The sequence below is a fragment of the Callospermophilus lateralis genome, unplaced genomic scaffold, assembly GCF_048772815.1.
Source record: "Callospermophilus lateralis isolate mCalLat2 unplaced genomic scaffold, mCalLat2.hap1 Scaffold_96, whole genome shotgun sequence".
Taxonomy (NCBI): Eukaryota; Metazoa; Chordata; class Mammalia; order Rodentia; family Sciuridae; genus Callospermophilus; species Callospermophilus lateralis.
Window position 1 is genome coordinate 1,731,732 of NW_027517776.1, and position 13,439 is coordinate 1,745,170.

At 34.6% G+C, this 13,439-nt stretch overlaps 1 pseudogene; it reads left to right on the forward strand.

Moving 5' to 3' along the window:
• Nucleotides 1–6,860: 6,860 nt before the first annotated feature.
• LOC143641318 (protocadherin alpha-5 pseudogene) lies at nucleotides 6,861–9,233 on the forward strand (annotated as a pseudogene).
• Nucleotides 9,234–13,439: the final 4,206 nt, after the last annotated feature.

The following is a 13,439-nucleotide window of genomic DNA, read 5'->3' on the forward strand; positions in this document are numbered from 1 at the left end:
CTCAAAAAACTTGCTCCCTGCCTGAGTAATTTCAAATGACCCATCCATGAGGTAACCTACTGTCTTTGATCACATCCTCTGTTGAATCCCTCTTGTGAATTTTCTCACTCAGTTATTGTATTTTTCAACTCTAAAATTCATGTTTAGTTTTTTAAAATTCTATGTCTGTTGAAATTCTCTTCTGTTTATGTTTTATTTTCTGGAGCTCACTGGCATCTTCATGATAGTTTGAATGCTTTGACAGATAATTCATATCCCTCCATTTCTTTAGATTCTGGAAATTCTTGAAAGTCTTTTTATTATGCCATATTTTCCTGTTCCCTTCTGTTGATATGACTTTATTTGGAAAACAGTCATCTTTTACAAGTCTTTCTGAACTTCTGTTCACCAGTTGTTTTGGTAGAAATTCTGTGGCTCACTGAACCCTCTTCTGTGCATACATCTTCTTTGGATTTTTGGGCATAATTCCTAGTTAGAGGGATTTACTGGTTTCTTTTGTCTGTAACTCATTCTCTGTTCACTTTGGTGTCTGTCTGTTATGCCATGAATGCTCTAAAGCCATAGTATTTGCTCACCTCTTTTGTTTGTTTGTTTGTTTTTGTTTGTTCTGAGTAGTCCCCAGGCATCTAAAATATGTTGTGTTATCAGTGCCTTGATTCAAATGAGATATCTGGGCTGCCCACTGAAAAACCAGAACATTGGATACCTACTCCACTCTCCTCATTTTCTTATGAAGGAGAGTCTGCTAAACTGTGTCAACTTCTATCTATTGAGTTGCAGGTCCTCTGGAATACCAACACACCACTCAGATTTTATTACTTTCAGCTGCCCTCAGACATCTAAAATTTGCAGGAATCCCTTAGCATTAGAAGACCTGTGAGACAGAAACCAGCCCCTTGGGCAGATTGTGCTGAAAAGTCAGAATGTGGGATGTATGCCTCACTCTTCTTGTAGTTTTCCCCAGGTAGCAGATGGAAGCTGGGTATTTCCTCCTGATTTAGTGGCACCATGCTAGGGGAGGAATATGGGGAGAAAGTTCCATAATTTTTTTTAACCAGCTTTAATATCAAAGTTTTATATTTGAAGTTCAGGAGTCTCTTACCTCTTACCTCATTTCTACATTTGTCACAATGGGAACTGGTCTGTGGTTTTTGTTTTTGTTGTTGTTGTTGTTGTTGTTGACTTGTTTATGTCTGTTAGTGGAGGGTGTAAGGATTCCTAAAACATCATCCTGCTTATGTCAAAACCTGTTAACCTTTAATAATATAATATATATGTAACACATATATAAATACATGATATATGTACATACATACATAATTTTCCTAGAGATTAAAATCCACATTCTGAAAAAAACCACATTCTAGTCTTATTAAAACTTAAATTAATACTTTTACCATGTCAAAACAATGCTAAGGCCTTGAATAGTATCTCTATTTACCTGTTCCTCACTTTCTTTAACTGGTATATCTTTTAGTAATACATATATAATGCATCATTATCATTGTTTTGTACAGTTAACATAAATTTATGTTTAGGCTTCTTTCTGGGTTTTTATTCTTTTTTAAAAAGTTTTTAATTATTTATTTTAAAGTGACCTGCTGGTGAAGAAATCCCCAAGTTTTTGTTTGTGTAGATATCTTTATTTTTACTATCACTTTTCAAATATAGTTTTGCTGGGTATTAAATTTTGGATCAGAAGTTATATTTTCCAGCACTTTGAAGATGACATTCCATAGTTGTAGTTGTTTTCACAGTTGTCTCCTTCTCCTCCTATTTTCTTCTTCCTTCTCCTTTTTCTTCTTCTTTCACTACTTCTTCTCCCTCTCCTTTTCCTTTGTAGTTGAGATTGAATCCAGAGGCACTGTACAACTAAACTACATCCTCCATCCCTTTTAATTTTTATTTTAACACAAAATATCCCTGAAATTTAGTCATATTAGTGAACAACTGAACAAGACCCTGTCTCAACTGTCTCAAAATAAATAAATAAAAAGGGTTCAGTGTTTAATTTTCCCTGGGTTCCATCTCTGGTACAAAACAAACAAACAAACAAAAAACCCAGGCAGGCTTCAAACTTGTGATTCTTAATAGAATAGAACTATTCTATTTAGGTACAATGCACATTTTTAATACCAGTCTGTTGAGTCACTAGGACTACAGGCATGTGCCACTATACCTGCTCACAGATGTCTTTTGAGAATATGGCTACCAAGTTTATTGTTTAGATATTGTGCCTTTTTCTATACTTTTTTATATTAAAAATTTCAACAGCTTTTCTATTATTAATGCCTAGTTTGCTTTATTTTTATCTTGCTTACACTTTTTAAAGTTTCTTATATCTGTGGGTTGATATGTTTTATCAGTGTGAAACAAAATTTAGCAGTCTGCCTTCAAATATTGCTTTTAACTCATATTTCCTCTCTTCTTTGACTCAAAGTACATGTATCTTAAATGTTCTCAACATATCCTTTATGTGCATTATCCCCCATTATTGTTTTTAATCACTTGTTTTTTTGTTACATAGTATATATATTATTCTGACTCTTCTCTTACATTGGTAGTTTTTTCTTCTTTTAGTCCTTTATCAAAATCATCAATTGAATTCTTAACTTCAGTTATGGCTTTTTCAGTTTTAAAATGTAATTTGCCTTTAAAAAATACATTACAGTTTTTTTTTTTTTGGTGGAGCTCTTTAATTTATTATGCATTTAATTCAAAACCTTACTCATGATATTTTTGATCTGTCAGATCATTTTAATATTTGAATCATCTGTGTGTTTCTTTCTATTGTTTATTTTTATGACCCTCTTTCTTGTTATGCCTAATAATTTTGAATTGAGTTTGGATATTGTGAATAAAAACTGTAATTGTTCTGGATGATGTTATCTTCTTCCTCAGCAGAACAATGAACTTCTAGTTATCTGCTAGATGTGGATTTAGGGTATTTATGATAGAGCTTAACTTGAAATAAGTACTCTACCTCTTCTTTTTTTTGTTGGATACTATGCAATCTGGCATTACAAATATTTTCAACATCTTATTTTTGTTTCTTTCAATTCACTTCCCCCATTCTATTTTATTGACCTACTTAAAATAAAACAAGCATCAGGCTCAGGATTTGTACCATATTTGAAAAATCTGTTTCTTTCTTCTCCATTACTGAATCTCAAGAACCAATATTATTGAATCTTTTTCCCTTTGATTACCTGGAATATTGAATAATTGCATTAGAAACTTTCCTCCCCCAAAGTTTCTATGTACTTTGGCTAGCATTTTTAAACTGAATGTAACCCAAGAGAACATCATTCCCCTCAATTTAATGATGAATCAACTGTATCCCCAAGACAAAACAAAACTTACCTGAAATCACATGCTTAAGTTTAACTCTTTGTCTCTTTGTCTAAGGACCAATTTTGAAAGACAAATGCTAGTGATAACTTAAAACATGGTTATAATTCAATACATTTAAAGATAAATCAAATGTCAAGAATCTTATTTTCTCTTGAAATATCTATATAATACCATGAACTATTTTCCCAAAGACATGCATGTGAATTCTTTTCTTCATCGAATATAGTTTTAAGTAATCAATATTTTCCAGAAGTATTAAAACAATACCACATTATTAATACCATATTGTCAGTTTTACCTCTTAATACTTGATATTTACTTTTTTGAAAGGATATTTAATGTTTTATAAAATTTTCTACAATAATTTATGCTATAGCCTTGTCATTTCACATCAATTACTGCTCTGTAGACTATAACTACCAGGCATGGTAAGCTCAGTGGCTCAAGAGGCTGAAGTCGGAGGGGGTCTGCAGAGGGGTCGGCACAGAGGCAGGATGGGAAAGTTCAAAGCCAGCCTCCTGCAGTGTAGGAAGTCCCTAAGCAACTTAGCAAGACCCTTTCTCAAAATAAAAAAGAAAAGTAAAAGTGGATTGGGGACATGGAAATGTGGCTTGGTGGCTAAGCATCCCTGGGTTCAATCCCTGATACCAAATAAAAAACAAACAAAAAATAAAAATTAAAGAATGTGAGTACCGTCTGCTGATGTTATTCTGAAAAAATCATTTTCTTTTTTTCCTTCTATTGAGTATTAAAATATTTTCAAATTATCATGAATAATGTTCAATAGATAGTATTAAAAATTGATCCGTATTTTTGTTAATCATCCTTTGTCACTATAATAAATACATGAGATAATCAACTTACTAGGTTTATTTAGATTTATGGTTTCAGAGGTTCCAGTCCATGATCAGTTGGCCACCTCATTTTTGGCCTGTGTTGAGGCAGGACCAATCATTGTTAGGAGTCTACAACATTCACCTCTGGCCAAGAAATAAAAAAGAAAAAGAGGAAGAAACCAGGGTCCCAGAATCCCTTTTAAAGTCATGTCCCGCCCCCCCCCAGAGACCTAAATCTTCCCATTAAACCCCATATCTTAAAGATTCTTTACCTCCCAAAGTGTCACCCTGGGAAGAAAGATTTTGCCTTGTGAACCTTTAGGGACATTAAGGTAGTAACTATAATAGTGTTTAACTGATCTGAATGTTAAAGGAAAGTCATGATAATAGGGATAGTAATAATCTTACAAAATATAAAGGCAATGATGAACACATTTTCAAAGATTATAACCAAAACAAATTCTGTGACATTATTTTCTTTCTTTACAAGATTGACCTCTGGAAATCAAATAACTTTCAGCTTACTGCATTTTCTGGTAATTTCTTATTTTTTCCAAGCTATATTTTATTATGAATTTCTTGACACTGAGAATTACATGTTTTAAATGTAAAAGTATGCAGAAATATAATTATGGTTCTGTTAGTCCTCTTGTCCTCAAAGGTAAGGAAGATTTTGTAATGTTTAAAGAAATCTATGGAGTGTATATAGAAGCAGAATATTAAATATTTCAATTAAAATGTTGGTGATATTTTCTTTTGGCTATATTTATTAAGCGAAGTCAACTATATTGACTGAGTAAAATTCAAATGTAAGTTCATGCAGAAGAACAGTTGAGGGAATAATGGAACTAATATAGAAGTAAGCTGGTTATAAAATGGGTATACTTTTCACATGATTACTTTTACTGTAATCTACACATCTGGCAGAGAATTGTAGGATTTTGACTTACTGAATAAATACAAGAGATATGATTACTCAAATTATACAGTATTAGCAACTTGGAGAAATGCTGTCTAGATATGTCTAATTTTAAAATACTGTCAGGGGCTGGGGTTGTGGCTCAGTGGCAGAGTGCTCGCCTTGCAGATGTGAGACCCGGGTTTGATCCTCAGCATCACAAAAAATAAATAAATAAAATAAAGATATTGTGCCTATGTATAATTTAAAAAATAAAAATAAAAAATAAAATAGTATCAAGATGCTTACTAAAAATTGTTTTAGTATATACTAAAAATTGTTTAAGTATATTTTGACTTCTAGAAAATTGAAATTTCCATATCACAATTTTGAGTAAACACAAAAGTGGTGATATTATAAAAAACATAAAGAACAAAATTTTCATTAATTTGGAAACTGGACTTCCAAAAAAGGAACTCAGGAAAGGATGTCATGAAATGAAATAGTTTAGTTATTTTAAAATAACATTAATAAAAATTCAGGACTAAACATTACAAATTAGAATAAAAATTTGTTTAATGAGTAATGCAGAGGTAGTACATATCCTTTAAAATGATATGGAAAAATTTAAAGAAGATATCTAAGTAGAGAAAGAAAAATCAAAATTTTATTAAATGTTATTATGCCAGGCCTGGTGGTACATGCCTGTAATCCCAGCAAGTAAGGAGGCTAAAGCAGGAGGATTTGAAGCCAGTTTGGCAGTTTAGCAAGGTCCTATCTCAAAATAAATAAAAATTAAAAAACGGTTGGCCTGTAGTCCCTGTGATTGAGGAGGTGGACATGGCAGGAGTTTTGCAAGTTCAAAGCCAGCCTCAGCAACTTAGCAAGACCCTATCTCAAAAAAAAAAAAAATTAGAAAGGGCTTGGGACTTCACTCAGTGGTTAAGCCCCACTGGATTCAATCCCCAGTACCAAAAATAAAATAGCCACTACTGCCACATCATGTCCACCACAAATATGGGAAGTTATGTATGTATGATATGATATGTCATATCATACATTCATGTATGTATGATATGTCAAAATAATAGTCTACTGTCACATATAACTAAAAAGAACAAATAAAATTTTTTAAAAGATCAAAAGCATTTAATGATCTTTGATAACCTCAAAATTTTTATTTATTTTGACAATTATATAGTAATATTAAATAAATAGTTAATACCAAAAAAATACCTGGTACTGGAAAAACATTTTTTATCAGTTGGAAATATATAAACCCTTAACTAAATAAAATAGAACATTGCAAATTACTTTAGTAGGGATTTGGGTGTCATGATTTCAGAAGCGATTTTTTAAATATTTTAGTGATGTGCTTGTATTGATTCATTTCAATTTAGGTTTTAATATTTTGACCAGAGAAAGGAGATATACAGAGTCATAGAAAATATGTCACTGAAATTGGGTAATATTTGATAAATATTTCACAAACATAAGGTAAATAAAGCAAAACATGGAAAAATACTTACCCTTTCATCCACATGATGTCGCTGGACACTGACAAATCTTTTCTCCTTCCTCCAACACACAAAGCATACGGTGAGTACATTTTTAACAGGAAGGAAAAAGACCTTCCATTTGTGGCTCTGCTACAAAAAATCAAACAGGCGAGGGAATTGGGGAAAAAATGTAAATTTTGATTAAATTTCCAGAAGATATTTTGTGGCGATGCACTAGAAATTGGAGAAGTGCAACGAGATGGCGAGATTGCGATGCTATATTCCCAAAGAGGAAGTCCAGGATCGTGGTGCCTGCTGCTCTCACTGCTGCTCCTCCCAGCATGCAAGAACGCCAGCGGCCAGCTCCATTACTCAGTCCCCAAGGAGGCAAAACACGGCACCTTCGTAGGCCGCATCCCCAGAATCTGGGACTGGAGCTGGCAGAACTGGTTCCTCGCCTGTTCCGTGTGGCATCCAAGGACCACCGAGAACTTTTGGAGGTAAATTTACAGAATGGCATTTTGTTTGTGAATTCTCAAATCTACCGGGAGAAGCTGTGTGGGCGGAACACAGAGTGTCACGTCCACCTGGAAGTGATCCTGGACCAACCGCTGCAGGTTTACCATGTGGAGGTGGAGGTGAGAGACATTAAGGACAACCCGCCTAGGTTCTCTCGATCAGAACAAAGATTAAATATTTTAGAATCAAGAATGTGAGATTCGAGATTTCCGGTAGAGGGCGCATCTGATTTGGATATAGGAGTAAATGCAGAATTGAGATACAAGGTAAATCCTAATGAAAATTTTGACTTGGATGTTAAAAGAAATGAAGAAGAAACAAAGGTTTTAGAACTAGTTTTGAAGAAACCTTTAGATAGATAAGAAACACAAGAGCATCGTTTATTACTAATTGCAACTGATGGAGGAAAACCTGAATTAACAGGTACAGTTCAGTTATTGATCAATGTATTGGATGCGAATGACAATGCCCCAGAATTTGATAAACCCATTTAAAATGTAAAAATGTTGGAAAACACACCGAATGAGAGTTTGGTTATTAAACTGAACGCCTCAGATGAAGATGAGGGTAGCAATAAGGAAATAACATATTTCTTCAGTAATCTTGTTTCTGATGGTGTAAAATCTAAATTTTCAATCAATTCTGATAGTGGTAAAATAAAAGTTAAGGGAGAACTGGATTACGAAGATTGTAACTTATATGAAATTAATATTGATGCGGTAGATAGAAGTGCATTCCCATTAACAGGACACTGCAAAGTAATAGTGAAACTCCTCGATGTGAACGATAACTCTCCTGAGATGGCCATAACCTCCCTCTTTCTGCCTATCAAAGAGCACGCTCCCTTGGGTACTGTCATCGCCCTGATTAGCGTGTCCGACCGTGACTCTGGTTCCAATGGGCAGGTGACCTGCTCTCTGACGTCCCATGTTCCCTTCAAGCTCATGTCCACTTTCAAGAATTACTACTCCCTGGTGCTGGATAACGCCTTGAACCGCGAGAGCATATCCGAGTATGAGTTGGTGGTGACTTCGAGGGATGGGGGCTCGCCTTCGCTGTGGGCCACAGCCAGCTTGTCCGTGGAGGTGGCAGATGTGAACGACAACGCGCCAGTGTTTGCGCAGCCGGAGTACACGGTGTTCGTGAAGGATACCACGCCAGGCTACCACGTCTTCACGGTGTCCGCGCCTGACGTGGACGCTCAGGAGAATGCACTGGTGTCCTACTCTCTGGTGGAGCGTCGTGTGGGTGAGGTTGCGCTGTCGAGCTATGTGTCAGTGCACGCGGAGAGCGGCAAGGTGTATGTGCTGCAGCCTCTGGACCACGAAGAGCTGGAGCTGCTGCAGTTTCAAGTGAGCGCGCGATGCTGGTGTGCCTACCCTAGGCAGCAACGTGACTCTGCAACTGTTTGTGTTGGATGAGAACGACAACGCGCCAGCTTTACTGGGACCTTGGCAACAAGGAGAAGGCGGCGCTGATAGCAAGCTGGTGCTGCGGTCAGTTGGTGCAGGCCATGTGGTGGCGAAGGTGCGGGCGGTGGACGCTGACTTGGGGTACAATGCGTGGCTGTCCTACGAGCTCTTGCCTTTGGCAGGTATAGCACGCAGCCCATTCCGCATAGGGCAGTACACTGGCGAGATCAGCACCACGCACTCCCTAGAGGAGGCAGACGCGCCACGCCAGAGTCTGCTGGTGCTGGTGAAGGACCACAGAGAGCCAGCGCTGACCACCACCGCCACAGTGCTGGTGTCTCTTGTGGAGAGCGGCCAGGTGCCTAAGTCCTACTCGCGGGTGTCTGTGGGCGCTGGGAGTCAGGAGGCTGCATTGGTGGATGGCAACGTGTACCTGATCATAGCCATCTGCGCGGTGTCCAGCCTGTTAGTGCTCACGCTGTTGCTGTACACAGCATTTCGCTGCTCGGCGACGCCCACCGAGGGCTCCTGCAAGCCTGGAAAGCCCACGCTGGTGTGCTCCAGCGAGGTGGGGAGCTGGTCTTACTCGCAGCAGAGGAGGCAGAGGGTGTGCTCTGGGGAAGGCCTGCCCTAGACCGACCTCATGGCTTTCATCCCCAGCTTACCTCAAGGTCCCAACTCTACAGACAATGTGAGTCTTATTCTTCCCTCTTAATTCTTGAACATTACATATTGCATGTTTTCTTCGATAATTTCTTTAGTTTTTGAAAATTAATAATAAATAATTAATAAAATAATTAATTAGTAATTATTATATCAGCTTCTTATATTTCTTATATTTTTACTAATTTATACTTAAAAGTATATTATTTAAAAATTCTAGCTTATTCGAGATATTTTTGCATTAATATGACTTGTAGTTAGTATTTTTATATGATGTTACTAAAATAGACAACTAATCATCTTATTTCCATGTGTTATAATATTTTCAAAGTTTTTAGAGTTTAAACACTTTAAATTTTAGTCTCTGGGAAATATTGTAAGACATGTATTTTAGAGTTATTTATTCCAATGTCTCATTTTATGACTACACAAAAGTGTTTTTACACCACTCCATCAAGTATGCTTTTTTCCTTTCTGTTTAAATGCAATTACTTTTTTACTACACTATAAAAATTTAATTTTCTTTTGTCAGTCAATTCGTATGGTATTCCTTTCAACTCTGTCTAAAGAGTTGACTTTGATTACTCACTATGAATTTGTTATGTATAGTTTAAAATTTTAGGGTTAATGTCTCCTACTGAATGGGAGATGCATGTATTATCACCTAAAATTCTAGTAATACAAAAGAGGACAGGTATAATTTCCCTTCCACTTCACCACAAAGCTACTTAATATTCCTTATATTCCTTTTTCAGCACTTCAAACATTTCTATTTCTTGGTTATCCTTCTACAGATTTTTAATCTTTATACACTAAACATTCTTACCCCCTTAAAAATGTAACATTAATATCAATTTTAATCTTGTTTGCTTTGGGGATATGGTTCATTGGGAAAGAGCTTGCCCAACATTCATAAGGCCCTGGGTTCAATCCCCAGCACTGCAAAAAAAATTTTTAAAATCTTGCTTCCTCCTCCCCATTTTACAAGATGTCTTTGTGATCATTACTCATTAAATAAAATAAAATTTATCATTTTTTATCTAATTCTATACTGTTCCATGTGTTTATATGATAATTATTTTATATAATTATTTTATATGATAATTTAATTTTCCCAAAGCTTAACATTGACATTTAATGGATCAATTATTTAATTCATCTGAAACTTGCATATTTTTCAATTTATAAATTATTTATATTCGTGAGAAATGATTGTGATCTCTTTCAGTTGCAAAAATCCTTTTATATTTAGTTAGAAATTTGTGCTACTTATTGTTGCTTTTCTTTTTTTTTTTATTGTTGCTTTTCATGTTTAGACAAATACAAAAAATAAATGTATTATAATGCAAACTCCTCTCTTGAGTTTGTTGTTTACAAATAGAGTTGTTTACACAAAACTGTACATTGGAATTTGCCACACACAACAGTCCTCTTCATATCAAATAATGAGAAATGTTTCTCCATTTTTGTTATAATTTATTTTTTTGCATAAGTGTTGGTTTAACAGAAATTATTACATGCTTCATATAATAAAATGTTAGTTCCCTTTTTTATTGCATTGCTGATTTCTTTTATTATCACATGCATTTAATTTTATAATACCCTTCTGCCATACTAGTTAGATATTTCTAATATTTGAGTTACTTTGGGGAAATCTTAGAAATTGAGAATGGGTTCTTGCCACTGTTAACAACTGCCAACATTTTTTAAATTAAGTTAATTTTGAAATAACTCTTTAGCTTATATTATCACTATTAAACTTTTCTGTGTGGGGTGGAAGAAGCTGCTTGTTTATAGAAAGATTGACTAAGGATATTTTTATTCACATAATCTCCCTCTACCAGAATGAACTATTTGAATAAACAAAATAAAGACAAGGCATAAGGTGTTTATCAGGAGGTCAATATTTTTCTTTTCCATATCAATTTATTTTACATAATGGATTTCAGTATGGTTTATAATTTTCTCCCTGGAGCCAATAATATTAATGGTATCCCAATCGTTGCATTATTAAGCTTTTGAGAATTGCTAAGAATTGCAATGGAAAGATAAGTAAGATACTTAACTTTATTTAATTTTTACAAGAAATTCAGTGTAGAAAGTACAATTAACTGAATGGCTACTAGAGAAAACCTTCAATCAGAAGACCTCAGATCAATGTATTTTTATGAAGACCTATCTTCACCTAAGCAAAAGAACCTTTCCTTTTGGGGTTTTTTATTGATTAGCAAATGAACTCCTTAATTGTTCAAAATAACTGCAGTAGGAAATTTGTGAAAAAGACTGCAAAATGGATCCACATTAATTACATTAACAATTTTTTTTTAATGGAAGGAAGAACTTTGTATTACACTTGTGAGACTTAATGTATGAAGAATTATGGAGAAAGGTGGAGATGGTCACTTGCATTTGTGAAGTTTTATTGGTGACTCTTATTTTCTTCTTTGAAAAAGGAATTAAATCACCTTCACTTGATGACATTAAATGAATTAATGGTGAAGGTGATATTTGGGCTTGATTTTAATATATGACAACATTTTTACAGGTAATGATAGAGATGTTAACAAAGTTGCTTTGACCAAAGTCTGTATTGAGGAAGAGGAAGTGCAAGTGTTCTATACCGTCTGCAAAATACAATTCACATTGGAGAATAATTGAAAGTAATTCTTGAAATATTGGGTTATGATCACAACATAGGTCTCCTTGAAGTGATTCTCATATCTTAGCATTTCTAGGTTAAGTAAAATTCAATGAAGAGTTGTACTTCATTTACATAGATATGGTGTATGTGAAAGTGAGGGGGACTGTGGGCAGATTTTTGAATAAGACTGGTAAAGGAGAAGAAGTAATAATAAGTTACCATGGATAACATAGATAATGTGTATACCATTATAAAAAAAAAACATGGAGTTAGGGATATAGTTCACTGGTAGAGTGCTTGCCCAGCTTGCAAAAGGCCCTGTTTTTAATGCCTAGTAGTATTAAAAAGTGAATTATTAATTAATTTGTTTGGTATTAGAAATTGAACCCAGGGATACTTTACCACTGAGCTACATTCCCAGCCCCTTTTGACTTTTTTTTTTTTTTAATTTAAAACTGGGTCTTGCTAAGTTAGGGACTCACTGAATTACTGAAGCTGAATTTGAACTTGCAATCTTCCCGCCTCAGCCTCCCAAGTCACAGGGATTACAGGTATGTGTCACTATGCTCAGAAAAAAAATGTGAATATTGAAGATTTGAATTTGGAGGTTATTAATGACTAGTCATTCTCCCACATTAAACAGATTGTATTCAAGGAGTCAGCATGTATGGGTGAAAGTGACAATCAGAAACAGAAAGGAAAGATGAAGATGTGGGAGTAGGAATACCCTAGAAAGATGAAGCATGAAAGAGGATGAGAAAGAACATTTAGAAGATATACCAGGAGGCTGGGGTTCAGAGAAAAGGATGAGCTCATTCTGGACAACTGAAGAATCAAGGATAAAAATATACTGTAAAATTCACACTAGAATTTGAGGTGTTGAAATATATGGAATGAAAATATTTTAAGTGGGAGGAGTAATATAAGCTGCACAGAAATTAAGAAATGTCATAAAGAATGTTAACTAAAATTGTACCTTCTATTATTACATAAAGAACCTAAAGATTATTGATATTTATGGTACAAATAAAGAATGGACATCAATGATCTATGAGGTTTTAAGTTTTTAGACAAAATTATGTAATTTTAAATTATGTTATTTCCCTATAGCAATATATAATACATATATATGTATGTATATATAATAACATTACTATGTTTTGTGACAGCCATACATGGGCAAGTTTCTTATCCATCCACACTTATAACTTTCCAAGACTAGTTGGCACCAAATTTAAATTTTTTAAGTAAAGGTTTAAAATTTTGGAAGAAAATTTGTATTTCTATGAATAGAGGGTTTCCTCTAATAATAGAAGTTAGGAGAGATGGCACTGACTTTGAAAATGATAAAGACAAGGATTTACTTTCAAAGTAAGGTAAATAAAAATATATATACTAGCATTCTTTGATATTCTCAGTTTATGTATATTGTATATATCTATGTGTACATATAGATACGAATTACCAAAGAATGATACTTTAATCCATTGAATGAATCCATTTCTTACTCTTGGGAACCGCATGATGTCACTGTCTACCACGAAATTACAAGTAGCCAATATACAAAACCCGTTCGTCCTATTACTTCTTTACAAGACTGCTGAATGATGGTGGACT